Raw genomic sequence first — 20,162 nt, forward strand, 5'->3', positions numbered from 1 at the left:
GAGCACAGTTGACCAATGGCCCCTGGCTTTTGTGCTCTGAAATCCATCACTGTGTTAACACCAAAGCCACATTCTCCTGAAGCAGATTCCAGCCAGTGACTAAAAGCAGCAGAGATACCAAGGCAGACTCTTCTCTGGGAGATGCAGGACTCCTGACAAGAGATCATCTCAAAGGTCCCCCATTTGCCTGGTTAAACTTACTTAGAACTAAGAACTTGCTTCCTTCCTTAGAACTAAGACAGGGCCCAGACCTGCACAGCAATCCAATGGCTCTCTACTTACCTCCTCCAACTCCTTCCTCACTGTCCCTCACCAATGTTTTCCTTTTAAGTCTTTTATACATCTCATCCCAGGTTGGTATCTGTTACTTGGACTATCCAGACTAACACTAAGCTGGCAGTGGCTGCTACAGGGAAGTGAAAGTACATATAATCATTTTACTGCAATTCATATGACTTTTGCAAATTCTTTTTCTTAAAGATTCAAATTAATAGTAATAGCAGTAATACCCATGTGCTTAAGGTTAATGCCTTTTCTGCAGGAGCAGAGATGCATGTGCACAGACTCTCATACAAATACTCTGGTCCCTCCATCAACAGAGCAGGTAATCTAAGGATTCCCACTAAGGTTTGAACAGCATCTTATAGTTTTCACTTCCATTAGACCTCCACCATGGCTTTGGCAAATAGGTGGACTTTGTACCATGTACTTCTTTTTACAGTAGAACTTCAGCCTTCTGATCCCCAAACTTCTTGATCCAACCCAGTGTTTCTTTGCTGATTTGTCCCCCTGCATTGGAGAACTTGAGCTAGGAATTACTGTCCTGATGAACTAGCATACTGTGCTCACGACCACCCAAAAAAGTAGATGCTACCATTATCCTCATTTTGTAGATGCAAAACTTGAAATCACGGAGGTTAAGTCTTGTCCAAAGTCACATAGCAGAGCTGAAGTTTGGACCGAGGTAGTGTGAGTCCAAATTAGCTTGTAGCTTGAAACTACTAATTAAGAAAAGCCAACTTTCAAAAGGTGGTAAAATAGGCCAATTTGCTTTCTTTTATTTATATTTCTTTATTGTTCTTCCTCATCTTTCCACTTCAACAGAGGTATATTTTCACCCTCTTATTCCATTATCTCTTTCCCAAGTGGTTGTTTACTCTATGGAAATCCTGTCTTCGCATCATACTTGAGTAAAGTCACAATCTATAATTTTGACCCTGAAAAAGTGATAAAGACATCGATCTGGCACTGAGGATAGGCCTGAGATTCAGACAAGCCTAAAGGAGAGGTCTTATGACTTAGGAGGAGATAGAAAGGATTCCACAATGCCATGTGAGCCTGGAACCAGCAGAGCCAAGTTATGACAGTTTTATAAGCTCCCCTATTACTACTCTGAACTGAAGAATACCACAGGAATTTTAGACCATTCTGAGACCTATGTGCTATTAGCTCCAGGAGTGACCTTCAAAAGTGGACAGAAGAAATTGGGGAATGGAACATGGGGATATAGGAGACCACGTGTCATAAAGGAGCAGTAGGAACTAATTTCAGTGATGTGGGGGGTGAGATTTTTCTCTGATAGAGGGTAGAAGATATTTCAGAAATTAGAGGCATCATAAGTAAAATCAAGAGCTGGCACCACTGCATCACACCCCTATGCAGAAGGCTGTGTTACTTTTCCCCTTCTTTTCTTGAAAGGGACCAATATCTGGTGTTTTCTCCCCAGGAAGAGATGGAAGAGGGAAAAGTCTCTATATCAACATCCATCACTTCTAAGGTAAGTTCTTTAAGTCAAAATCCCAAAGCATTGGTGGCGGTGGCCAGAGGGATAAATTAGAAGTCTGAGATTAGCAGGTACAAACTACTACATATATACATATACTACATATAAAACTTGACTTCCCTGGTGGCTCAGATGGTAAAGCTTCTGCCTACAATGCGGGAGACCCAGGTTTGATCTCTGGGTTGTGAATATCCCCTGGAGAAGGAAATGGCAATCCACTCCAGTACTCTTGCCTGGAAAATCCCATGGATGGAGGAACAGCCCATGGGATCGCAAAGGATCAGACACGACTGAGCGACTTCACCTCACCTATAAAACAGATAAACAACAAGGTGCTACTGTACAACACAAGAATGTATATTCAATAACCTGTAATAAATCAAAATGAGAAAGAATATGAAAAAGAAGAAAAAAATCCCAAGAGGTCCATAATCATAAAAGAATGAGATTACCATTCATTTTTTACTCAGAGTTACATGACATGTGAGAGAAAAGGGTACCAATTCCCTGATAGTGATGGTGAAAGACCAAGCAGAAGTCAATGGGAGTTCTCTGAGAACTTTGAGGCCAAAGACTGGACACAGCCAGGTGAACCTTAGACTTGCTTCCACTCCCTAAGCACTCACTTATACAGCATCAGCTATGTACATGGCCCCAGAATGGTTGGGACAAAGCTAAGCAGTTGGAACAAAGACTGCCAACAAATAGTGCCAGCTCAAGTTATCAGTGGGAAAAGGGCAAAAGCAGGTAACAATGCACAGAGACTACGATGGGCTATGAGAGCCACGAACCTTGTAGGAAGGAGGTTTGATGACTCCCAGTGAATGTTTTCAACATTTGGTGCCTAGGATCCTTTTGGCCCTGCCCTACACTAAAGTGGCACCCCTGCGTGATTGGCAAAGTGCAGTGTGTAGGAGGGCAATTCTTCACCAGACTAGTAGAGTCAAAGAAAGGTTTGAGTAGTCCAAAAGTTTTCAGTTTCTAAATGACCCAATGAATGTTGTTTTTTGTTTGTTCAGCAGCTCAGTCATGTTGGGCTCTTTGAAACTCCATGGACTGCAGACCCCAGGCTTCCCTGTCCTTCACTATCTCCCAGAGTTTGCTCAAATTCATGTCCATTGAGTCAATGATGCCATCCAAACATTTCTTCCTCTGTCACCCCCTTCTCCTCATGACACAGAATGAATGTTGGATTAATGAGAAAACAACTGTTTTCAACAACCTCTCCTGCCCCTCCAGCTCTGGTTTGGTTTTCTCAGACAGTGGATCTTTCCCATGTTTAACCACAGTAAAGTCATTTGCATTCTTTTAAAGGCCAAGGTCAGTCTGGAGGAGACGCCTGCCTTTGCAGCCTGAAAAATGAGAACTTTGCCCATACAGAGACAGAAACTAACTTATGAGGATTCACTTTAGGAGCTACACCGGGAAGTGTCTCAACATAAGTATTTCCTACTCAAGCCTGAGCTTCCCTCACACTGTCACATCTTCTGAAAGTTCCTTTCTTCCTCCTCAATCACATCCTCTGGCTTTCCTGGTGGTTTAGCAATGAAGAATCTGCCTGCAGTTTAGGAGACACAAGTTCAATCCCTGCATCGGGAAGATCCCCTGAAGGAGCAAATGGCTACCCACTCCAGTATTCTTGCCTGGAGAATTCCATGGACAGGCAGCCTGGCAGGCTACAGTCCTGGGTTCACAGAGAGCCAGATGAGTGAGCACACATGCACATCCTTCTTTAGAAGTGCATAAGCACTTCTTTAATGCCATGGACCCAGCTTATCCAGCATACTTTGTTAGCCAAGGATTTTCCAGGAGAGTTTTCACTTCTGGGAAATGTTTGATTGTTCCCATAAGTCATAAAATTGTACCAGAAATTTCATTATTTCCACATCTAAATTATTCCCTCTTGTACCCAGAAATGGCATAAAAATCCTGCTGCCATATTTTATATCTTATTTTTTTTAATGGGCTATTCAACCATTGTCAGAGGATTTAGGCCTTGCATAACCAAAAACCATCCTGAATTTTCTCCCTTCAAAACCACAGCATAAATTATTACTGGAAAAGTTCCTTGCCATTGAAGCTTCATTCTACCTTGGAATCCTCAAAGCAATAGAATCAAGGTTAAGAATAATAGCCAATCAATTATCTAAGCTTTGTAAACTTATTTATACTGATTTCACTGTCCAGCAGGTTAGTGTCACACTCCCATGCAGTTCTCTCTCACCTAGACAGCTGTATCCCAAGATGCAGATCTGTATTTTAACTTTCATCCTACATGGTAAATCTAATTTAGAAGAAGACACCTATGTAGATAATTCTGTATCCAAGAAATGTGTTCCTAACTGTAGAATTTTAGGAGTTCAAAGAGATGGGAAAAACAGAGTTGAGCACCTTCCTGTAGCTTCAAATGGAGTCATGTGGGAAATCCCAATTCCATCTGTGCCCAAGAAAAGCCTAATACATAAGTAAAAGCCTCTGTTCAGATTAGAACCTTGGAAGTCTTAGTGAAATAAAGTTAATAAGCCATGATCCACTTTTTATCTGTAATAAAATACTAAAGATACAAGGCATTCCACATTCACCAGGACTACCTGAGTCCTCTCTGGTGACCAGGAAGGTTCCAGGAAGAGTAGAAAATGACTTTTCCTATTCTCTGCATTATATCACACCATCAGAAATGTGTCCACACATAAGTCACGCCCATAAAAGGATGATCTGCTGATGTATTTATTATAACAGAGCTATTTCAGAAAATGTTTGGCATCTAGGGGATTATTTTAAAGATGATAATTAGCATTCATTCACCACCTCCAGAAATAGTTCTGTATTAGCAATGCTGTTTAATTTCTGGATTTATAATGTCACATTTTACGAGTTCAAATAAAGATGGAGACAAGATCCAATGCTGGCTGAATGGTCTGTGGACAGCTTACAGAGATAATAATAGTAATCTGAAGAGCAACTGCTGTAATTTTCCATTTCAGTCCCAGTTTCAAATATGAAACTGCAGGCTACCAAGGACAGCCTGGTTCCTTAGTAAATTTATAGAATGGATGATTTGAGAAGTTTGAATGAAAAATGTGGTGGAATATTTTCTTTTGAATGGAGGGGGAAATGCAGATCACTTGCCAATTCTTTATGTTGTTCAATGACCACAATCCCAGGACAATATATGAGCTTTTTCCCTTTCAAGTGAAAAACCATCATTATGAGATTACAAAAATGTAAAGCAAACCCTTTTTTGCGCTTTGGTTCTCAACTTGGAGGTAGTTACAGAATTGAGATTTGCAAAGACCTTAGGATTTGGCCATCATATATTTTAACAATATGCTATAATAAATCTTAGAAACAACCTAAATATCCACTAATTAGATAATGCTGGAAGAAATTTGTCATCATCCACACAAAGAAATAATATGAAGGCATTAAATTTGTCTATTTTTCAATAGGAAAATACACGCAATCACATAACAGGACGCACACACTATCTTTTTGACAGTGTTCACGCCCAAGGAGGAAGGCTGACAGTAGATGGTGGTAAAGAACTTACTTCTTATTTTTTCAGGCAAGAATACTGGGGTGTGTTGCCATTTTCTTCTCCAGGGGATTTTCCAAACCCAGGGATCGAACTCAGGTCTCCTGTGTTACAGGCACTCTTTACCCTCTGAGCCGCCAGGGAATCCCACCCGTTATCATACTATCTGAATTTCTTATTATAAGTATTTTTCACTTAAAAAGTAACTGTAAGTGCAATATAATTGCACAAATAAATGACCTTATGTCACTTTCTTCTCCATACTTTTGTGTATTTTCCAAATATTCCTCAAAAAAATATTACCCTTTTATTGAAATATTGTTGACTTATGTTAGTTTCATGTAAACAATATAGTGATTTGATATTTTTATAGATTACATATAACACAAAATCATTGAAAAAATTGACTATATTCCCTATGCTGTACCTCTCTGTGACTTATTTATTTTATAACTAGTAGTTTGTCCCTCATAATCTCCTTCACATATTTCACCTCATCCCCTTCCTGTAACCACTAGTTTGTTCTCTGTATCTGTGAGAGAAGATATTTGCAAATGATATGTTCAACAGGGAGTTAATATCCAAAATATATAAAGAACTCCTACAACTCGTCGAGAAAAAAGCAAACAATTCAATTGAAAAACAGGCAGAGGGAGGTGGAAGTATGAGAAAAACAGGTGAGGGAGATGAAGAAGCACACACTTCCAGTTACAAAAGCAGCGAGTCACAGGCATGACATGTACAGTATGGGGAATATAGGCAATGATAACATAAGCTCTTTGTATTATAGATAGAAACTAGACTCATTGGAGTGATCATTTTGAAATGTATGGTGGTGGTTTAGTCACTATGTCGTGTCCAACTCTTGCAACCTCATGGACTGTAGCCCACCAGGCTCCTCTGTCCATGGGATTCTCCAGGCAAGAATACTGGAGTGGGTTGCCATTTCCTTCTCCAGGGGATCTTCCTGACCCAGGAATCGAACCCGGGTCTCCTGCATTGCAAGCAGATTCTTTACCGACTGAGAGTATAGCAACACTGAATCACTATGCTGTGCACTAGAAACTAACACACTACTGTAGGACAATTACACTTCAAAAGCAAACAAACAAATGTGTTAAAAAAGAGATCAGATCTGTGGTTACCAGAGGCAGGGAGTGAGGGGGAGAGGAATTGGATGAAGGCAGTTAAAAGGTACAAACTTCCAGTTAAAAGATAAATATGTACTAGGGATAGAAGATATAGCATAATAAATATAATTAACATTGTTATATGTTATACATGAAAGTTGTTAAGAAAGTAAATCCTAAGAGTTCTCATCACAAGCAAGAATTTTTTTTCTTTTTCTTTTATTCTGTATATGAGATGATGAATGTTCACTAAACATATTATAACCATTTAATGATGTATGTAAGTTAAATCAATATGTACGACACCTTAAACTTATACAGTGCTATACCTTAATTATAATATCTCAATAAAACTGGATGGAAAAAATGAGCAGAGAAACTAATTAGATATTTTTCCAAATAAGACATACAGATGGCCAACAGGCCAACAGACACATTAAAAGATACTCAACATCATTACTCAACAGGGAAGTGCAAATCAAAACCACAGTGAATATCACTACACTCCTGCTAGAATGACTATTATAAAAAAGACAATACATGACAAATGTTGGCGAGGATATGGTGAAAAGGCAGAGCCAGCATACTCTTGGTGGGAATGTAAATTGGTACAGCCACTATGGAAAACAGTAGAGATTGCTCGAAAATTTAAAAATAGACCTAACCATACTGTCCAGCAATTCCATCCCTGGATATTTATCCAAAAAAAGCAAAAACACTAATTTTAAAAAATAAAAACCTTTTATTTCTTTCTTTCTGTTCCTTGACATTTCTGATTTTTTTACCATAAACCTATGATTTATGTTTTTAAGTTAAATGGATACTGATGAAGGAGTTGTACCTCCAGAGAAATTCAATAATTTACTGAAGTCCACCCACCCAGGTAGAGGAGAACTTGGACTCCAACCCATATTTGTGAATCTTAGGAGGTTTTGTCTGAAATCCTGAGTAAGGGGTTTCAAATGTTTCTATTTCAGCAGGACAAGAAGGCATCCTTTCTATGTCCTAAGGAATCTTTACACATTAAGTCCCAGAATTACTGGCCTTTGTATCTCAAGAGTAAATTCATATGCTAGATACAAAGATCAATTTCTGTTCTCCTTCAAGAAAGGGTGTTGGTGCTGTTTTTGGCTCACTGTTTCTTTTCATGGCTTCTGAAGAACTAGGTTGAAGGACTTCTCCCCGGAACTAAGAATAGCGTCATTGTTTATTGTTGCTTAGTCACTCAGTCATGTACGGCTCTTTTGCGACCCCATGGACTATAGCCTACCAGGCTCCTCTGTCCATGGGTTTCTCCAGGCAAGAATACTGGAGTGGGTTGCCATTTCCTTCTCCAGGGGATCTTCCTGACCCAGGGATCAAACCTATGTCTCTTACACTGGCAGGCAGATTCTTTACCTCTGAGCCACCAGGGAAGCCCAAGAGTTGCGGGGAAGACCCTTGTTTAAAACATTGCTATGAAGGGAATGAAACTGGGGGTTTTCTGACTGCTCTAAACTTGCATTTCTCCAGAATAAATGTATGTTCTGTTTCCATAGAGCTCAGTTCACTGGTTTGCAGAACAATCTGGTACTTTCATCAGGAAGAGTGATTACCACGTAGCAGTTGCTGGAAACAGTATCTATTGTGCTGATTATTCATTGTCTAGAATTCTTTGTAATCAGATCTGGGAAACATTGTTATCTCTGAGCAGTCCCCACAGGGTCCCTCACACTGTTATCTGCACATTTGCGCAGAGGAGGATTTAGCCTATACTGTTTAAACACAGGGATGCAAGTTTTCCCAATTGCTGCAGTTTTTTCTGCTGAAAAGACTACCCTCACACCCATTTCCTCCTTCCATCACACTCAACAATCCAAATGAATAACATTAAAGTGCCACATCGTGGGCTATAATGCAAGTATGCTTGGTTAGATGAGCAAACAATATGTCTGGAAACATAAAAGCATCCTTCATCCCCCAAAAAAACACTGGTAACAAAAAGGATAGCTGGAGAAGGAAACAGTTATTAAGTTAATGAAAGTTGCTGTTCAGAAAGATTCTGAATCTCAGCTGAATCAAGAAGCATTTCAGAACTTGGGACCTGAGTAGAAACGCTTCCAAGATTTCCTGGGGAGCCAGGAAGAACAAAGGCCAAGGATAGGCTAGGTCAGCATTCAGAACTAAGATTCATGTCCCAAATTCTTAGATTATGCTCCTGCTTGATGCATGCTCTTCTCAGTGCATGGCTTGTCTATCACATCATCATGGATGCCTGCCTATTCCACTCGTTATATCTCATGACCATGTTTGAGCAGACTGTTGTACTCTAGAAGTCTGACTTGAGACTATATCGTTCTTTAGTTAAGACTTGCCTGTGGAGGGTGAACAACGTAGAAGGAAGTACAGGCCAAGGCCACACAGAAGAGCCTCTCAGAAGAGCTTCACTCAGTGAATTAGCATCATGGCATGAGGAAGCCAGTGAATCAGCCATTTTCTGCACATGGGTGGTTTCAGATGGTTCCATCCACCATGTCATTTATTTGCCCCAGAGAGAGGTCTGGTGGTTCTTTGTTGTCTAGCAGGACACCTCATGTCAAAAATATTTATTCATTTATACTGATAGACTTTCCAGGTGGTGCTAGTGGTAAAGAACCCACCTATGAATGCAGGAGACATAAGAGATGCAGGTTCCATCCCAGGGTCATCCCCTGGAGGAGGCACGGCAACCCACTCCAATATTCTTGCCAGGCAGGCCACAGTCCATGAAGTCACAAAGAGCTGGACACAACTGAAGCAACTTAGCACACACATATGCATATATATATCACACACGTCATTGGAAGGACTGATGAGGAAGCTGAAGGCTCTAATACTTTGGCTGCCTGATGCAAAAAGCCAACTCATTAGGAAAAAACCCTGATGCTGGGAAAGACTGAAGGCAGGAGAAGGAGATGACAGATAGCAAGATAATTGGATGGCATCACCAACTCAATGAACATGAGTTTGAGCAAGCTCTGGGAGTTGGTTATGAACAGGGAAGCCTGGTGTGTTGCAGTCCATTCGGTCACAAAGAGTCAGACATGACTGAGCGATTGAACAATAAAAAAAACACACACACACCCATACATACACTAAATATATATATATTACTTTGCCTCAGTGAGTCCAATCTTCCAAATCTCAGTAACACTAACTTTGCCCATCAGATGTATATGAGAAGGTTAATCACAACTTGCTTAAATCCCCAGAAATACCAACAACAAACACCAACAATAATACTAGCAAATACTTATCTGGCATCCACCTGCAATGCAGGAGACACAGGTTCAATCACTGGGTTGGGAAGATCCCCTGGAGGAAGACATGGCAACCCACTTCGGTATTCTTTGCCCGAAGAACCCCATGGACAGAGGAGTCTGCCGGGCTACAGTCCATAGGATCACAAAGAGTCGGACATGACTGAAGTGACTTCACACAGCACAGCAGGTGCCAGGAGCTCTTGTAAGCATTTTCATATGTCACTCTCTCTGAGCCTCAGTTATCCCATATGCAAAATAGGGCTCATAGTACCTGCTTGGACTACATACAGAGAAGGAAATGACAACTCATTCCAGTGTTCTTGCCTGGAAAGTTCTATGAACAGAGGAGCGTGGCGGGCTACAGTCCAAGAGTCAGACTCGACAGAGCACAGACTATATATAATGACTGGACTAATATAAAGATTAAATGAGTTATGAAATGTACTCAAAACCATAAGGCCAATATGTCATGGGAAGCCAAGGGTGAGCCAGGATTCGCATTCAGGCAGTCTGATTCTGGATTCTGCACTCTAAACAATTTGTTTTAACCCTGTTCTAGTGTCTATAAACTTGACAACTTCACCATCTGCCCTACATGTATATGTCAGACACACTTTGTGCTAGACAACACAAGTCACCTTGCCTTGGCTTCCTGCTACCCTTATCAACCCTTTCCTCAGGAGTCCTCCTCCTCCCAAAAGCATGCTTTTCAAATACAAACCATGCAATACAAAGCTCATACCCCCAACCACCTCCTCGATCGGGCTCTCACATTCCAGACCACTATCCACCTGCCAGATGAAATTTAATTAGCCTATGGCCAGATTCTAGAGAACAAGGGACAGCCCTATACCCCCAGAGCACTGAAAGTATTCAGCTAGCCAATCTGAAGCTCATTTACCTTGCCTCATCTGTCTCTTCATGAAAACCACAAGAAAGGCTCTCACCCACAGCTTCCCCCTCTTCCTCTGCCTCCTGACCAACCCCTGTGCTTCCCATGTGGCCTCCCTGGTATGGTATGCCCCTTCTTCCCATGCACCGTGAGTATTAAATCATCCTTTCAATGTCAATCATCTCCTGATCTGATCTGCCCCTCAAAGTTTCTATTAATACCCTATATTAATAACACCCACTTTCCTACACCCAGCAAACAAGTTTCTGTGAATCAGAATGGTATATTTGGTTCATTTCATCTCTGAACACTTTCTTGCTTCCTACCATAACCGGGTGTAATTTCAAAGAATTCATCTGGGTATGAGGAGAGACATGGGACATTTCTCCAAATGGTGTCTCTGATCCTTGACCCCATCTTATAATGATATTTCCTTTTCACAGAAGTGGGTAGGACTCCTGTCCTTAGGCACAGCACTGCCAAGGTTCATCTTCAAAATCTATGGAGATACAAAATATATATATAACAACATCCAGATCTATATCTATATATATCTACTCCAAGAAAATAAAATATTTTTTAAAAAAATTTAAGTAAATGTATTTTGACCAGAAATTCTGCTCTCTTGATGGTTATAGGAATGGGTAGAATTGACTTTAAAAAAAAATAGAAAACTTATCCCTTGGTATCCTACATTAGGCAAAGGAAAGTTATGACTGGATGTATGACAGGCCTAAGGAAGATAATAAACGAGGTCACAATGTTCCTCCACCTTCAGATGGAATAGATATTTGACAGGGGATAGGTCCCCACCATGGTCTGCAAACAAAACCCCCAGTGTGAACACCAATATACCAGCCAGCTTGAAATCCCCAATGTGCTTGAACCACATTCTGAGTTCAGAGGAACTTGTTGTACAAGGCATTATCTGACAGAGGAGATAATATCTGAAGATAATGTGACATGTTATTTGATAGGAAACAAAAGATGAATAAAAGCCTTGACTATTCTCTGACTGTAGGTGTCCAAAAATATCCATCTCCTTGTAATCAGAAGAATCAGCACAATCAAACACAAAGAGGGAAAGTTTTTCTAGCGATAACAGTTACTGGGACAGACTACCCATGGAACCTAGTGCAGAAGGAGATGCAAGTTTTAAAATAAGAGCATCACTTTGAAGCAATTCACTAAAATGAAACATTGGGACCTCACCATATCTAACTTGCTTCCTCATTTAAGTAAATTGTATTTGTGAGAAAATGCTTTATTTGCATCAATGGCATATGCATTGACTGCCAGGTTTATCTCAATTCAGATATGCATTTTAAAGTTGTAAACATATGGTTACAATTTCCATGGAGCTGTTTAGGAAATTTTTATGGATCAAATCCTTAGTCCTGACATCCCAGACAGGTTCAGAGATTTTTAAAACTGCTGCAAAGCACTTTACTTCCTAAAGGCTCATATATAACAGGAATTGGCTTTGGAAGTGTTTATATGCTCTTTGCTGTTGTCTATAATTACTTTCTCAACTGAAGTGGCGGGAAGGAGGGAGATCTAGGCTAGGAAAAGTGATGAGAAAAGCCTGAATAAATAAATAAAAGTGTCTTATGGGAAATCTGTTTCATCTCTCTGGTCTTGTAATTTTCTTTTTTCCTCCAACTATAATTGAAAAAAAAATGCCTGAGTCCTAGTGCAGATATTAAAAGAAACACTGCAGGTTTTTGTTCTGTGGATCTCATAGGCTTAAAGTTGGAACAGCAGCTATATAAAGGGTAGTGTCCAGTGAGGAGACTGGGAACAGTGATAAGTGAGTTTTGTCTCCATGGTTATTTAGACATACTTGAGAAAACCATTTTCACCTTACCTGGGAGAATATGAAAAATATCTTTTTCAGCTTTCCATTATGTTAATAGTATATGAACAAATCCAAGGTAGGGTACATGAAAGTAAAATTGCTATTCTGAGGGTGACTGAGCTAATATACAAAATGTACTATATGAAGCTGTAAGCTTCCTGAAGGTGAATAGTTGTGTGTGAGCCAGGCTCTCTGGGCCAGGCAGTCTGGATCTGAGAGAGCCCTAAAGCAAGATTTGGATAAAAATCAACCAAACTTGAAAGCAGTGAAGCCCTGTAGGACAGTGGAAGTCCTTCTTTCTCACATTTCATTTCTGTAATCTAACCGCTGCCTCCTGCTGAACTGAGCATACCTCACTCCTCTTGCTACATTTGCCTGCCCACTGGACCATGTTTGCCTACAATGAGCAGAAAAATGGTGAGAACCCGAGAAGAGCAAGTGAGCCAGCTGGGATCACCTGGCAGAAATCTCTAGTAAGACACTTCATGGAACCATAGTTACCACTTACAATAACACTGATATAGCACTTTTTCATTCCTTCAACTGCAATGCTTATAAAGACGTGACTGATATTTTTTAAATGAAGTAGATACAGGTATAGAGACATACACGTGTGTTAACATGGAACACTTTTAGATATGCTTTTAAATTTAAAAAGCAAAATTCTGAACAATGAGTACAATGCTCTACTTTTTTAAATCAAGAAGCTACTTATATACATATGCTTCTCTACGTACGCTGCTGCTGCTCCTGCTAAGTCATTTCAGTCGTGTCCAACCCTGTGCGACCCCATAGACGGCAGCCCACCAGGCCCTGCCGTCCCTGGGATTCTCCAGGCAAGAACACTGGAGTGGGTTGCCATCTCCTTACCCAATGCATGAAAGTGAAAAGTGAAAGTGAAGTCGCTCAGTCGTGTCTGATTCTTAGTGACCCCATGGACGGCAGCCCACCAGGCTCCTCCATCCATGAGATTTTCCAGACAAGAGTACTGGAGTGGGGTGCCACTGCCTTCTCTATGTATAGACTATCTCAAACTACAGAGGTAGGCACACTGACAATGCAGTCGCATGAGATAAAGTGAAACTGAAAGTGAAGTTGCTCAGTCGTGTCCAACTCTTTGCGACCTCGTGGACTGTAGCCCACGATGCATGCGACAATGCAGTTGCATGAGATAAAGCACTGGGCAATTCATGGTCAGAGATGGGAGGGAGGCTTAATTTTCATTTTGTCCCATATAAATGTTTACCATGTGCACATATATTAATCAGAAATTAATAGAAATAAACAGTGATTCATATGGTCTAGTTCTCAAAACAGTATCATCTCTAGAGAAATATAATCAGCAGGAAAAAAAAGCAATTTCAGAAAAAGCTAAATGTTTTATTTGCATTTCCTGAGTACCACATGTTTATATTTGTGTGTGCTTAGGTGTGTCTGACTCTTTGCAACCCCATGGGCTGTAGCATGCCAGCCTCCTCTGTCCATGCGATTTCCCAGGCAAGAATACCGGATCAGGTTGCCACCTCCTACTCGAGGCGATCTTCCTGACCAGGGATTGAACCTGTGTCTCTTGCGTCTCCTGCATTGGCAGACAGATTCTTTACCACTAGCGCCACCTGGGAAGCCCCTTGAGTACCATAAAGGAAGCTTATTTCTCTGTTCTGCTCCCTTCACATCAGAACCTTTCTCCCCTTTTCTCTCCAAATTCTTTACAAAACTCCACCCCTAGACCTGGAGTCCTGTACCTCCTGTTCTTTCTCCCTCTCTCTTTTCTCCAAGTTTTGCATAATAAAGCCCCAAAGAACTTGACTATGGACTCAGGACCCCATTCACAGGACAGGGGAGGGTATGAACTGATTGGACCATCCCAAAAACCTCTTGAGTGGAGTGGGGAAGAGGAAGGCTAAGGCAAACCTGAGTCATTAATTTCTCATCCTATTTCATAACGTTTATTGACCTGATAAGGGGAATTTCAGAGCTGTAGCACTAAAAGCTGAGGCCAGGACACCTGCTTCATCTTCCCAGGAAGACTGATCTGGATTGTAGCAAATGAGTCTAGGTAAAGAACCAGAAGAGCCCTACATTTGTAAACCAGCCCTTCAAAGTTATATATAAAAAACAGTAAGACATAAAAGTATGTGTTATACATATGGGCTTCCCAGGTGGCTAAGATGGTAAAGAACCTGCATACCCACCATGCATATAAAGACTGTTGATGTATAAGCCTCAGATATAAAGGGGACAGCACTGAAACACAAAATCAAGCATCTGAGATTTGGCAAGTCCCACCTTATGTGGACAGCATCACTGTGAGCCGTGTACCCTCCCACCAGGGGCTCTTAGGTCTTGGGAAGTTGGGTCGAGACCCAGAGTGTATACTCCCATTCTGCGGTCCCTCCCTTCAGTTAAGTTCTATATCCTTTATTAAAGACAAATTGAAACCTGAACCTACTTTAAAATGAGTGCAGATGTATGTGCCAATGTCAATTTCATCAGAAACACTGCACATAATTAAAGACAGAGGTGATCAAGAACAAGACAAACTTTGGCAACACCTGTGCAATCTCAGTCCACAAAAGAGGACTCAACTTATCTGGCCTTGGTGGCATATTTATGCCCACTGCAGACCAAGAGTCTCATGCAATTAAAAATTGATGCAATGGAACATTAAAATGTTATAATTAACACTCCCACTTCTGATCCCCTGCTCACAAGACAATATTATGTTTATAATCTGGTTTCCCACACAGTGAGCTACAGAAAGAAAATAAATTAGCCAGAGGGCACAAACATCTAGTTTTCTCCATAGTTCTATATCCTATTGCAACTTAATTCATTGGAATTGTATTTTTAGACCTCAGTGTCTACAAACTTAGTTAATGTGAGTCTGTCTACATTAAATTTGTCTACATGTAGTGAGATGAAAAAGTGGATTTCACAATCTGAAAGGCTGTACCCTAGACTGTAGTTTTGCTTTTAAAAAAAAAAAAAAATAGACTGTAGTTTTATATTCTCACTTTGGGAGGACCCTTTAGAGTACAGCCTATATCCCAACTTAAATCTTACCATTAGGACAATGGAATATTCCTCAACCATAAAAAATAGAAAGAAATATTGCCACTTGCAGCAACATGGGCGGACTTAAAGGATATCATACTTAGTGAAGTAATTCAGACAGAGAGGCACACTATGTGATATCACTTTTATATAAAATTTTTAAATCATATAAATGAGCCTATATACAAAATAGAAACAGACTCATAGACGTAGAAAAGAAAACTTATGATACCAAAAGGGAAAGGGAGTGGGGAAGACATAAATTAGGAGCATAGGATTAACAAACTACTATACATAAAACAGGTAAGCAACAAGAATTTACTGGATAGCACAGGGAAAGAAAGTGAAGTCGCTCAGTCGTGTCCTACTCTTTGCGACCCCATGGACTACAGCCTACCAGGCTCCTCCATCCATGGGATTTTCCAGGCAAGAATACTGGAGTGGGTTGCCATTTCCTTCTCCAGGAGATCTTCCCAATCCAGGGATTGAACCCAGGTCTTCTTCATTGTAGGCAGATGCTTCACCATTTGAGCCACCAGGGAAGCCCATAGCACAGGGAACTATGTTCAATATCTTTTACCACCTATAGTTTTGGGGTATTATAGTTTATAAGATTGAGGGTAGGAGGAGAAGGGGACGACAGAGGATGAGATGGTTGGATGGCATCGCTGACTCAATGGACATGGGTTTGGGTGAACTCCGGGAGCTGGTGATGGACAGGGAGGCCTGGCATGCATGGGGTCGCAAAGAGTCGTGTTCACGACTGAGCAACTGAACTGAACTGAACTGAATACGTATAGTGGAAAATAACATGAAATATATATGTGTGTCTGTGTGTAACTGAATCACTTTGCTGAACACCTGAAACACAATATTGTGAACCTTAATTATACCTCAAAGATTAAAAAAAAAAAAAAGCTTACCATTAGCAAACTGAATTTTTTAACCATAATAATTTTTTGACTATATAGGTAATGGGGCTCTTACTACACAAAATTAGAAGACACAGAAGAGTTACAAAAAGGTACAACCAATCATCTTACCAATTATAAATAACCACTGTTAAGTAATTGAAATGCTTCCCAATTTTAATTCAATGTACATATCTCTACAAATACATGCAAAATTTGAATGACACTTGAAATAGCTTTGCAACTCTTTCATTTCATGAAACATAATATTCTGAGCATTTCTCATATCACTAAATAGGTTTTGAAAACAGCATTAATCAATCCCCTTTGGATATTTAAGTTAATTCCAATATGTTGTTAAAATAAAGCATGCTCTGATGAACATTTCACCCCTGTATATAATCTTTACTCGCATCTCTAAATATTTATTTAGGGCTAATTCCACAAAGGAAAACACTGACTTAAAAGGTATGAACATTTTTGATGCTTTCATTTATCTTATCAGAGTATATCTAAAAACTTACCGAACTGATTTTCATAAACATCAGCAATTTTTCTTTTGGCGCCAGAATGACAATTTTGCTGTTTCACCATTAGGGTAAAAGATTATCATTTTAAATTTTTGACTAATTTGAAAGGCTAAACTTTGTATTTACTTTGTCATAATTTACACTTCTTTTATACTTTGTGTATTTTCTCAAATATTTGTGGCCTTGATAGTTCTAGTTTTTTGATTGCTTTCCACATGTTCCTGCCCTTTGCACATGTCCTTTACATACTGATTCATAAAGTCATTTTTTTTAATAGTAGTCCTGTGTTACATAAGAGGCTTCCCCAATGTCTCAGCAGTAAAAGAATCTGCCTGCAATGCAAGAGAGACAGGAGACTCAGGTTTGATTCCTGGTTTGGGAAGATCCCCTGGAGGAGGAAATGGCAACCTATTCCAGTATTCTTGCCTGGAAAATTCCGTGGACAGTGGAGCCTGGCAGATTACAGTCCTTGGTGTCACAAAGAGTCAACATCACTGAGCACGCATGCACAGGTGTTACATATTAAATTTTCTACCCAGCTTATCTCATGCAGGTAAACTCCTTGGATTTTTTTTTTGATAGACGGAATTTTTAAACTTCCTCTTTAGAGATCTCAATCAGCACCTACCTGTCCACACCAAAGCCTTCTGAGTGAGTCAGTAGTTCACGGCTCCTGTTGCTTAGCACCCATACTTTATACCAAGTAACCCTTCCTTCCTGGTGACAGCTGTTGGTGAGGCATATGCACCTGACCCAAGAACAGCTTCCCATAATGCTTCGAACTGTAACACAGTCTGACATCACAGCAGAGACGTGGTTATCAGTGGAGCTAAATTTCTCTCACACACAGACAGCGGCAGAGCAGAATCTGAAAGGCACAGATTCCACAGGAAGAGCTGACAAGCTAAAGGAATATGCAAGTAGAAGGGAGATGGGATCAGAAATGAAAGAAACAAAAGGAGGCCACGTGAGTAGAGACAGAACAGAGGGCAAGTGGGTGTGAGAACAGAAGCAGTGCTGCCCTGAAAGAAACTCCCCAAATCCTACCAGAGAAAGAGAGAGAGAGAAAGACCAGAGTCAGCCCCTTAACCTGCTGGTTCCCTGAAATTTCACATTTCAAAGCTGAGACCTTGTGAATGCACATGGAAAGCCCCCATGACTTGACTAGGAGAGGGCTCTTTTTTGCCTTGCATCCCAAACAATCATCTATAACAGTGGTTCCCAACCAGGGGTGACTTTAACCTCTAGAGAACATCAGGCAACATTGTTGGCTGTCCTGACTAAAGGGTATTGCTAGCATCTAGTCAGTAGAGGCCAGGGATGCTGCCAAACACCCCACAATGCTCCCCCTCCCACAACAAAGAATTATGTAGCCCAAATTGTGAACAATGCTGAAGCTGTGAAGCTCTGTTCTAGAACAAGTCAGTATTTTTATGGTTTCTCCCTTTGCATTTGTGCCTAGAAAGTACTTCTGTACTCTGTGATAGAACAAATACTGTCCTACCAGCTTATTCTTTTTCTATGATTCCATTTTTATGGTTTCTTTTTCTTGGAAATTTTTAGGAGCAAGAAAGCCACGTGAATGGTGAGGAAATCAAGAAACTGACTAAACTTTTACAACAGGGCATGATCATGCCTGTGATTAGCATATCTCCCTAGAAGAGAATGTGGCAAAGATTCCCAGAATTTCTTGATTTAAGTCCACTCTTCTGTGAAGGTGAATTGGATAGTATGAAAATATGTACTCCCTCTCAGTGAATAAGCAAATGCTAATAAATTCCCTCAACAACTGTACTGGAAATACAGAGTCTACATACTTACTACAATGCTGAAGCTGAAATTCCAATACTTTGGCTACCTAATGCAAAGAGCCAACTCACTAGAAAAGACCCTGATGCTGGGAAAGATTGAGGGCAGGAGGAGAAGGGGGCCACAGAGGATGAGATGGTTGGATGGCACCACAAGGGACATAAGTTGAGCAAACTCCAGGACATAGTGAAGGACAGGGAAGACTGGCATGCTGCGATCCATGGGGTTGTAGTCAGACTCAACTTGGTGACTGAACGACAACAAAAATTACTACAATGTTGACGACATACAGGATACTGTGTTCCCTTGATCAACCAGATGTTCAAAGTTGTTAGGCTAAGGAAGGTTCAAGAAGGTGTTCCCCCTAGAACTGAGGTCAGTATGCTGGTCATTGGACTTACAGGACAGAAGTCACTGAATCAAATGAGATTTTAGAGGTGCCATGAATGGGTGGAATCAGGTGAATACTCTCAAGAGTATGCCCTGAAAAATAGAACGTAGCTTACATAAATCTTGGTGAAAGTTTACACTTTTAAGCTGGTCTTCAAATGCATTCTTCCTCCTTCCTTCTTTTTACCAACATTATGAGGTCTATAAAGTTTTCTAAGATTCTGCAAGGCAGATGGTTCCTGTCCTCACATCACCATAACAACCCACATTCCATAGTAAGTAACAGGCATGATTAGAAAAGACAGATGGAATGAGCCTGAAAATGCAAAATATGCCCCTCAATTTAGAATACTCTGTCCCCGGAGAGGGGTTCTCATCTGGAAATTTAGTTGTCTTCTTGTGAACTCTTGGGAGTTCACAACAAACAGCATTCTCATGTTAACCTTGCTCCTTGAAAACCCAGATTCCCTTCTCTGCATTTACCCTGAACCAAAGATTAATTCATTGCATCCTTCAGTGACTTGGGAAGTGGAAAAAATAGGCATTTTCTGCCCAGTTACTCCGAATTCTACACCTCCTGCAATATAAACTGAAATCCAAGCAGTTCCCTGAAATTTCAAACAGCAGAATTTTGCTGGTCTGCACTTGCTGACAAATTATCATCATGACTCTATTACAAACTTCTGTCTCCTTTCTCCTGCCCCTTAGAACTCTGCATCCTTACAGTCAGTCAGTCTTCCATGCATTCTTTATTGGACACCAATACCTTTAAGTCTCAGCACACTCATTTTCCTAGTCCCTATGAGCTAAATCAACATACATAAACCTGGTTACAGGCAAAACATCCACAAGCAGAAACAGGAAGAGAAAGTAATAACTAGGACACAGAATATGACTTCTTCCATAAAAACAGTAAAGATCAGCCCAGTAATTGGAAAATGTGCCTCTAAATGAAAAAGAATTAGAGAAAAAAATGTTTAAACCTC

At 40.5% G+C, this 20,162-nt stretch overlaps 1 long non-coding RNA gene across 1 annotated transcript; it reads left to right on the forward strand.

The window, feature by feature from the left end:
- The first annotated feature begins 1,478 nt into the window (after positions 1-1,478).
- Positions 1,479-18,753, forward strand: LOC132346309 (uncharacterized). The gene is made up of 3 exons (XR_009496096.1): positions 1,479-1,777; positions 17,828-17,944; positions 18,541-18,753. It is a non-coding gene; the product is annotated as an uncharacterized lncRNA (long non-coding RNA).
- The last annotated feature ends 1,409 nt before the right edge of the window (positions 18,754-20,162 follow it).

Source organism: Bos taurus, chromosome 10 (assembly GCF_002263795.3).
Source record: "Bos taurus isolate L1 Dominette 01449 registration number 42190680 breed Hereford chromosome 10, ARS-UCD2.0, whole genome shotgun sequence".
NCBI lineage: Eukaryota > Metazoa > Chordata > Mammalia > Artiodactyla > Bovidae > Bos > Bos taurus.